The 10,707-nt window shown below is 26.3% G+C and overlaps 1 long non-coding RNA gene across 1 annotated transcript; it reads right to left on the bottom strand.

Moving 5' to 3' along the window:
- Nucleotides 1-7,850: 7,850 nt before the first annotated feature.
- On the bottom strand, nucleotides 7,851-8,636 carry LOC121175326 (uncharacterized). Its single transcript, XR_005892654.1, has 2 exons — nucleotides 8,498-8,636; nucleotides 7,851-8,125 (listed from the first exon to the last, which is right to left on the bottom strand). It is a non-coding gene; the product is annotated as an uncharacterized lncRNA (long non-coding RNA).
- Nucleotides 8,637-10,707: the final 2,071 nt, after the last annotated feature.

Genomic DNA, 10,707 nt, shown 5'->3' with positions numbered 1-10,707 from the left:
TGAGTTGTAATGTCACCAACTTGATAAAAACTCGAACAAAAGTTAAAAATAGGGAGACTTGTAGAAAAATAGACTAGAGGTTTGTAAATAACAAGTTTGAGGGAGGAAACAGAGAAAACCAAGCTAGAGCTACGAAGATTGATGTCGAAGTGTTCGTGGATTCCATCCTTTATTATTTCATCTGTTGATCTTGTACTCATTACCATGAACGGCTAGTTTCTTTGCAGGAATGGATGTAATCTTCATACCCTGATGTATTTATTTTGATATTTTATATATATGAATCTTTTCTACTCATTGTTGATTCTTTCATTTTATACTTAATGCTTGATTCTACTTCATCACTAATTTCATGAAATTGGATTTTAAGTTTGGTTGAAAAATACTCTTAGAATTTGAACTGAATGAGTTCACTCTTTACGTTACATTACTAGGAATAGAGCATAACATTTTGATTGCTATTTGCATGAGATTATGACTGTAATGCTGGAATATTTATTAAATATGTGAGGAATCAATATTTGATAAATATTCTTAGGATTTTCTAATGCGAGGAATCGATTCAAGGTGATCTAATGTATTAATGTATTAATTTCATATGTATAAATATTCAGAGATGTTGGGAAATAATTCATATGTATTAATTTCATTTAGATACTAAAGATATGGATGATGAAATCCAATCTTATGCTTTTCTTGAATTAATTAAATCCATTTTATTGGTTTTCTTAATTCTACATGTTTACGACTTTAACATTATTTACCTTTCTTTCATTAAACCCATGAAATTTTGATCAAATCCTTTGTATATATCCGGAGAAACTGAGTAACTCAAGTCTCTCTCTCATTTATAAAATTTGCAACCCGCGACCACATTGGTATGCTTGCCAAAAATCTAACAAAATCTAAGGAACAACCAAGCAAGTTCCAATTTGGGAGGTGTGCAGGCACAACAGCTTTTCAGTCATTTGTGGACTTTGACATTTGATATCAATGATGAGTAAGGCTATTAGCTCTAATGTTCACTAATTTTTAATTAATGCTTAATTTGCATATAGAATGTTATAATAAACAAATTATTCTTTATTCTAAATAAAAGCAAGCATATATAATTTTTTTGTTTTATTTAGTCGTGTTCTTGGACTAGGTTTTAGAAATCAACGACCATACCTTGAGCTCCAATAATTGGAACTTCTCATACTAGCGTCCACAGAAATACAAACACAATTTTTTCAGGTAATATATTCTTCTAAAGAAAGAAAATTCCCTTCAAAGTTTAAATACTATATATTTAACTATTTTTTTAAGGTTATGATGATACTAAATTTAGTTTCTTTTTTATTTAATTTTACAGGAGGCAAGGAATAAGGTTCATTTGTTGTAAACAAAATCAAAATACTTTATGTTTTTTTTCCTAATAAGCTTCATGATAAACCAAAAATATTATATATTATTGTATCTTCTTCTTCTCATACTATTATTTTCATGGGGTGTAACATAGGGAAAATTTAGCTTGGTTTCTTAAATATGTCCTCAAGTAAGCAACTACATATATTCTACCATATATTAACATATTTAATGACAATTTCATAAACTAAAAGTAGAATCAATATTATATTTTAAATATTCATTTCCCATTTTTTTTATATAGGTTGACATTCAAACAACACATAGGAGTTTGTTTCCTGAAGATTTTTCTACTAGAGTATTGTCCAAGCAAATTGATCAAAACCCTCCAGCATCATCTTCATCTTCTATGAGATTAATCTCCACATGAAGCCCTGAATACTAATACTTTGTTATCATTGTCTATGTATCCTGCCAACTACAAATTAATCTTACTCTTCAACTAGGTTATCAAGTCAAACAAACTCTCCCTAAAAACATGAACAATTAACTTTCCCCTTAGCTAGTATTAGTATTTTCACTTTAAAACATCAATGCTATTGCACAACTACTCCTAGCTACCAACCATTAAAGCAAAGCAAAGTTGAGTACTAACCAGGGCATGAGAGCGAAGGGCGCGAGAGCGAGGGATTCGTGTGTAGAGAGTCGAAAGTTTACCGTAAGTTTGTAAAGTTAAAGACGATTTTCATAAAATCGTCATTGTTAATGTAAAATCAAAGACAATTTTATGAAAATCGTCGTGTTAAGCTTTAAATCAAAGACGGTTTTATAAAAATCGATATTAACACTCTTTATCAAAGATGATTTTTGAAAAATTATCTTAAAAAACTTGAACTTAATTTAAAAAATATTACTACTTTTTTTTCTACATTTGATTTTTTCAAAAATCACCTAAATATAATGATGTAAAAATAGATTTTTTTTAGTAGTGACATCTCAAAAGTTTGGTTTTTTTTTTTTTTTTTTGTATTGTAACAGCAACACTAAAACAATGACAAATAAAGTCCCAAACATACTTTACACATTTTTGAAGCAATTATTATTATCGCGATATGATATGTCATATGTATGATATTTTGTGGAAGTGTTGGGGTACCCTGTACGTACCCAATCTAATACATATTTTTCTTATGCTACCAAGAAAAAGTCTTAATTAATTACACCTTGATATTTTTATTATTATTAATGTTATCATTACTCTAGGTTAGGTTAGAAGAAAATAATTTCTAAAACAAGTGCTAAAAATAACTTAATGAGTTATAAAAAAAAATTAGAAAAAAATCATAATATTGATCCTTTTAATATTGAAAGAAAGTGAAAATTAACAAGTCTAAGGGGAAACAGGGAACTCCATTACTCCATATGATATCTTTTTATAGTGGGAGACGGGAGAGATAGCAACATCAATTTCAATTCCACCGATGACTGCTACCCCAGATAGGTTTCACATTTTTCTCGTTTAGTTAGACAACATCAACGTAAGAGGTAAGATGTGTTCCTTTTGCTTTTGGATTGTGTTTGTGGTGTACATCTTGGGACCTTGGTCGTTGGCATCGCCGTCAAATACCAAATCCACTGTCACGACATTTGTTACGAACCGAACACAAATGAATTGCAGAAAAGTGATGTGGAACGGTGGCAAAATTTTAAAATTAAAACCAAAAGTAAGATTAATGTAGAGGAAAGAAAATGTTAATTTGGAGAAAGTGATCCACTAACTTTAGAGTTTTGAATAATATTTTTTTAATAAATGTTAATTTATTAGATTTGTTACAGATATATGAGAAAGATTTGAATTCGCATTTTTTTCTTTTTTTATTTACCCTTTAAATTTTATTTATAATCATCAACTTAATCTTATATCTTTTCTCACGTTAAATCTAAATATTAGGTCATATCTCACTTTTATTTTTCTTGTTATTTTTTTATTTTCTTTATTAAATCGCGTATTATAACATCTGTCATGGTTTTTTTTCCCTCTTTATCTCTTTTTTCTCTCAACCTAAATCTACCTCAAAATGGGGGTGGGAATTTAGTATTTTTCATTCATGAATATCACACTACTGGACTTATTTTAAAAAAAAATTTAAACAAGAACATGAAATTGGACTTATATAATCCACTTTGAACGTAAGCACGCATGGCCATTTGAACGAAACATCGAATTTTTAAGGGATTAATTTGGTGGCAATTATTCAAGTCACGTCGACATCAACTATCTATTATCTAATTATATAATATCATTTGACTTATATCATCACATTAGATAATTTAATTTAATTTTTTATTTTTTTAATTAAAGCCTAAAGATCTTTTTTTTTAAATCTTTTATTTTATTTTTAACTTAATAAGTTCCTAATCTTCTTAATTCAATACCTAATTTTCTTATCTCAAACCGGTAGTTTTCATTCCCTTCTTGTTATAATCAATCAATATAATAAAATATTATCTAATTAATTTTGTATTCATCTAATCAAATATAACAAAATATTATCTAATCAATTATAATTAAATATTATCTAATGAATTTTAAATTTATGTAAGAAAATAAAATGCTCTAAATTTAGCTAGAAGAAAGAAAGCTACAAGTTTCATGATTAGAAAATTAGGGATTGAATAAAGAAGATTAGGAATAAAAGAGTCTTTTAATAAAATATTAAATAAAAATAAAATATCATATTTACGAGAAAAAAATCATTTGACTTTAATTGAAAAATAAAAAATTAAATTAAATTGTCTAGGTGACGAACTGACGATATAAGACCTATAATATTACATGATTGGATGATACAAGTCACACCCAATTAATCCCCATTTTCTGAAAGGACATTAAAAAAATAAAATAAAAAAGCACAACCAAGGCCCAAACAAATTTAGGTAACAAATTGAAAATATGATTAGCTACAATAAAATTACTTATTTGTTAAATTAAATTTTATAATTTTGTTTTTTATTTTTTAAAAAGAAAATGATATTATTAAATATAATTATTTTTATTATTATTTAATTTACTTAACATATTTTTTAGATGAATATTTTTATTTAAAATCTAAATTTTCTAATATAATTATTTTTAATATAATTATATTACTAAATATAATTAGTTTATTTATGTCATTATATTTAATTAAAAATTATAAGACTTTTTTGTTTAACAATTTATGTATAGAAGAACATTATATTGTATTATTAATAAAATACTTAAATAATTACACTTGGTTAAGGAAAAATGTAAGATGAAGATATGTTAAGACAATTGTTTATGTTATGATCATGTTGTCGGCAAATTTCACATTTTTTTTTACTTTCCCGTTCATTCTCTTCTTCGTTCGTCCATCTCAGTAGGAATGCGAATTGAAATGGGACGATCCTTTGCAGTCCTCTTTTTCCTTGGATCAGGACCCCATTGATCTTGTTCATATTCTTGTCACATTGATTCGTGTGGCAGTAAACTAAAGGAGTTCTCGTAGACGTGCAAAGTAGATTGTAAAGTGAATAGCATCGACACATAGTTCATGGGATCAAGATTGACAAATTTACATGCAGTCATGACATGAGAACATGGTAAGTGTTTAGCCTGATATTCACCACAATCACACTTTTGAGGTTGTAACATTACTCTAAACCTTCCAGGTGTGAGGTCCTGATCCAAGGAAAAAGAGGACTGCAAAGGATCATCCCATTTCAATTCACATTCCTACTGAGATGAACGAACGAAGAAGAAAATGAACACGAAAGTAAAAAAAATGTGAAATTTGTCAATCTTGTTGTTAATCTTGATTGTGGTGAATATCAGGCTAAACACTTACCGTGTTCTCAAGTCATGACTGCATGTAAATTTGTCAATCTTGATCCCATGAACTATGTGTCGATGCTATTCACTTTACAATCTACTTTGCACGTCTACGAGAACTCCTTTGGTTTACTGCCACACGAATCAATGTGACAAGAATATGAACAAGATCAGTGGGGTCCTGATCCAAGGAGAAAGAGGACTACAAAGGGTTGTCCTGTTTCAACTCGCATTTCTACTGAGATGGACGAAAAAGAAAATGAACGAAAGAGTAGAAAAAATGTGAAATTTACCGACAACATGGTCATAAGAGAAACAATTGTCCTAACATATCTCCATCTTAAATTTTTTTCTTAGCCAAATGTAATTGTTTAAGTATTTTATTGATAATGTAATATAATGTTCTTCTATAAATAAATTGTTAAACAAAAAGTCTTATCATTTTTAGTTAAATCTAATGACATAAACAAACTAATTATATTTAGTAATATAATTATATTAAAAATAATTATATATAAAAATATTCACCTAAAAAATATGTTAAGTAAATTAAATAATAAAACAAAAATAATTATATTTAATAATATCATTTTCTTTAAAAAAATATAAAATTTAGTTTAATAAATAAGTAATTTTAAAACTAATTAAAAAATTATATAATATAATATTTATATTTTATGATATTTTAAATTAAAAAAAAACAAAAAGAAAAGGAAGAATGTATTCACGTTCATTTGAGTTGAATTTGTAGTTGTCAAACCTCTTTGATCACGTTCTTTTATAAAATGGTGTGAATCAAAACATAAAGTCTAAAGTAATGTAAATTGTAAATTAAATTAAAAGTATTGTACATTAAAAAAAAAACAAGAGAGAATGTATTAACGAGAAAAAAACCTTTTATCATTTGATTATTAAATTGGAGTAGTACACTGTACATGCAAAATTGTCTCATGTTTTACAAACAACATCACAAGTGCATGTGCGTTTATTCTTGGAACGATCTTCTCTACTCTTGCTCCCAATCGTGCAAGGAATTCTTGAAAGCAGGTTCTTCCCCACTGGACATAGCCCATCCAACATCATATCTTTGGGGCAAAAACGGATATAAAAAATATTGTAAAAAAATATATTTATGAAAATTTCTTCAAAAATCATATCTAAAATATTTTTAATTAATTTACAATATAAAAAGCTTACATTTATAATTTATGGAAATTAAAACTATTTCCATATTCAAAAAATACAAAAGAAAATTCAACGTACTCTACAACCTATCAAATCTAAGACTTGTGGTTTACTTCATTCAAAAAAGTTATATTGTTAATTAGTTGTTTAATATAGAGACAAACTAAAATTAATTACCTATATAAAAAACTGAAATTAATTAGAAGATTTTTCGTAGTAAAAGTAACGGCATGATAAAAAAAATAGTAAAAGTAAAGGATTGATCTCGTCAAAAAGTAAAACTAACGGATGGATAAAAAAAATAGTAAAAGTAACGGTGCATTGTAATAAATAGAATTAATAATTTTTTTTTACATTAAATGCACATTATTTGTTAAATTCATTAATGAGTTTTTAGAAAATACGGAGTACTTCTTTCCTTATTTAATACTTAATAGTAAATGTTAATTTATTAAAGTATTTTTGTTGAAAGAAGTCGCAAATGACTTTCTTTAGAGTAGCTTATGGTCAGAAAAGAATACTAATATTTTAGAATTAATTATTAAACTAGTTACTATCCAAAGTCATGGACGGCTATATTTACATGTAAAAAATTAAATTAGAAATCTAGAAAAAAAATGTAATTGGAAATAAATATTTTAATAATAGTAAATAATATATATATATATATATATGTATATTCAAAATTATTCTAATTAGTTAAAAATATTTTAATAATCAAAATAACAAGAAACAAACCATAAATAAAATTGAAGATTAAATTAAAATTATTTTTTTAAAATAGGATAATTAAATGTTTTTACTCTAAAATTAAAATTAAAGGATCAAATTTACGAACCAAGTAAAATAAGAGGATAAATTATTATTATTATTATTAATTAACAAATATTAATTTATTAGAATATTAATTTTATTTGTAATAATTTCTGGTCCTAACATTTTGAGAATGCTTATCAGTTTTGGAAGCCAGATCGAATGACTGTTAATAGGTAGTAATGACCACTAATGAATTATAACAGTCAATAATAAGTGGTAAATACATTGTAGGATGCCTATATATAACACATGTATTTATACACCATCGAGAAAGAGAAAACTTGGAAGAACCAAAAACAAAAAACTCTTCATGACAATGGTTGAATGTATGATTTGATTTTTATTTTCTGTATTTTGTTAATGATCTGTGTTTTTTTATAGTTTGTAACATTGCAAGTTAAAAGGTTTAATCTAACATTATTAGCATGATTAAAATCGTGATTTTTTTTTCTTTTCCCTTCTCCCTCAACAGAAATTACATAACTGTCCAAGTCACATTATATTTCTTGAGCATGGGAGTTGTATTTAAGCTTTTTTTTAATGTGCTAAAAAATAAAAATAAAAAGGATCGAGACCCAAACGAATTTAGGCAACAAATTGAAAATATCATTAACTATAATAACTGGATCGAACAGTAGGTGATCATGGCTTTTCAAAATTCTCAACATGTGTAAATACAAGATCAGTACACATTTTTTATTTTATGATTAATTTGGACTGCTGCAAAATTGTCTCATGTTCTACACACAACATTACAAGTGCATAGGCGTTTATTCTTGGTACGATCATCTTTACAAGAGCAATTCATAGGCATGGCACTTGCTCCCAATCTATCAAGGAATTCAAGAAAGCAGCTTTGTCCTGAAGTCCCAAGTGGACATGACCCATCCAACGTCATTTCTTTTGGGCAAAAACGGATTTCCCCTGTTGTCTCACAACATTGTAAACAGGAATAATTAATATGATTGCTCAAATACATACATATATACTTCACAATTTAGTTTGACTAATATATATATATATATATATATATATATATATATATATATATATATATATATATATATATATATATATATATAAGCATGTATACTCGTTGAAAGTCTGTTCAATGAAAGAAAAACATACTTTTCTAACTATGAACATAAAAGTAATATAAGTGTTGCTTTTGGAAAAACGTTCCTTACGATGATGAACGAAACATTTTTATAAACACCCACAAACATAGTATGAACGACAAGAGTAGCAATTCTAATAAAAGAATTTTAAATCGTGATAAGAGTTGTTTGTACTTACCATATGTGTGGCTGATGAGAGCAAACAAAGCCCACACAATAAGAAGAATGCTTCTTAGCTTCATGATGATATTTGCTCCAACACAAATGCTTTTAACCTAAACTCTTGAAATGGTTGGACATTGTTGCATCCATATGAGAGAATATATATGCATGTAATGATGCATCTCTCGAGGCGCTATTAAGAGAAGTATTTATTACTTTCAAAGTACATTTAAAGTCAATACGAGTATAATTTAGTATTTATTACGTATATCACAGTTTGTATTGAGCTAATAAATAGAATTAATAACATTTTTTTACATTCAATGCACATTGTTTATTATTTTTCGTTAATTTATTAAATTCATTAATGACTTTCCAGAAAATACTTCTTTCCTTCTTTAATACATATTAATTTAATATTCATTTGTCAAAAAATAAAAATGGTTAACGACTTTATTTTAACTTTTTAATATAATATTAATTACTTTTTCTATTTATATCCCTTATCATATTAATAATAAAAGATACAAAAACTAAAAATAAATTAATGGAAATAAGGTTAATTTTATAAAATGTTTATTATTTTTAATCCATTTATTAGTTTTTTTTCATCTTTATAAAATAATTTAAGATAAAAATTATAATGGGACGAAAGCTATACTATTTTAACTTATTGTAATGCAATTTTATGCTATTGATTGATGCAATTAATAATATATATATATATATATATATATATATTTGTGATCTTATGATTTTAAAATTTTAACCATTATTTTTTCTACTGATAAAATAAATATAATTTAAAAGTACATTAATTCTTAATAAAATATAAACTATATTTTATTGCATGATTTTTTATAAAGAAATACATTATAAATTTAATATATTTACATTTCAGTTTAATTTTTAATATAGAAATAAAAAATCAAATAAAAGTGTAGTTTTTTTATTGGTTGATTTGATTTTGTTTTTTTTAGATTAATTTAACTGTTTAAAACAGTTTAGATTTGTTCCTGAACACTCTAATACGGAAGGTTTGATCAAACAAGCATTGCACAATAACACGAGCAAATGGAAACTCTCGCCACTGTTCAACATCTCTGGTCCAGGATATTAATCAATTGTACGGAAGAGAGTTTAGGGTCAACATAACAGTTTAATATATAGGAAAGTAATTGTTTTAGTATATATGGAAATGAGAATGATCATTTTCTGTTGGAGAAACGCTTTATAAAATTAATGGAAACGTTTGGTGGAGAAGAATCACTTTGACTTTTTAAGCTTCGAACCAATGCACAAGAGCTCCAACTGTTTGACTACCAATTTGTCTCAATTTTGCACATGACAGAGAGAATCAGACGTATCAATAATTTCAACAATTCACATGCAGATGAGTTTAGGAAAACCAAATGTTTATCAGGTGTGCTCACCATGCTCTCCATATTAATTTCCCCACTAACACACAATTAAACATGGGAAAATCAATAGGCATGTATGTGAGTAAATTTTTTTTATACCATGATATTGATATCGAGTATCATCAGTTTTATTTATAATTAATTTCTATTAAAAAACTTGACTGATATTTTTTAGTAAGATTTTTTTTAATCATATTTTTTCATTCACAATATTCAAATCCGAGATCTTGTTTAAAGAAATCAAGTCTAAAATTACTCGAATCAACGGGTTATCAGTATGTGAACGAGATTATGCCATCACATTACCAAAGTTTTATCTAAAAAAAATGTGTATATATCTAGAATTAACAAGTCTTTTATTCAAAGTTATCAATTACATTTCCATTAATTAATTATTTATTAACCAATAAGTGTTTCACACTTAATTAGTGTTTGATTTATATCAACTTTTAATTGCACAGGGGATTACATCAAAAACTAGGGAAGTAATAATGAGAGTTACATAATTTAGTCTAATTTTGGTTTTTCAAACACTAGTTCTTTAATTCTGTATAGCATCAAAGATGAGATTTTATCATGTGCACAAGAAAGAGAGCACACTCTTCAACCGCGGCTTAATTGCAATATTTTCCAAAAAAAATTATTGATCAAGTCATCAAATTCTAACAACACAGCAAGACATATATCCTCACGATTCAACTTGGAAGGATTAATTCTTTCAAGAAATGAAAAAAACATGATTTTTTTAAAACAATGTGAAGTACCCAAAGTTCAAATTAAATTATACAGATATGCGCCGTTGAAA

This window comes from Glycine max, chromosome 8 (assembly GCF_000004515.6).
Source record: "Glycine max cultivar Williams 82 chromosome 8, Glycine_max_v4.0, whole genome shotgun sequence".
NCBI lineage: Eukaryota > Viridiplantae > Streptophyta > Magnoliopsida > Fabales > Fabaceae > Glycine > Glycine max.
The sequence above is the reverse complement of the archived record's forward strand: the minus strand, read 5'-3'. Positions and strand labels throughout refer to the sequence as shown.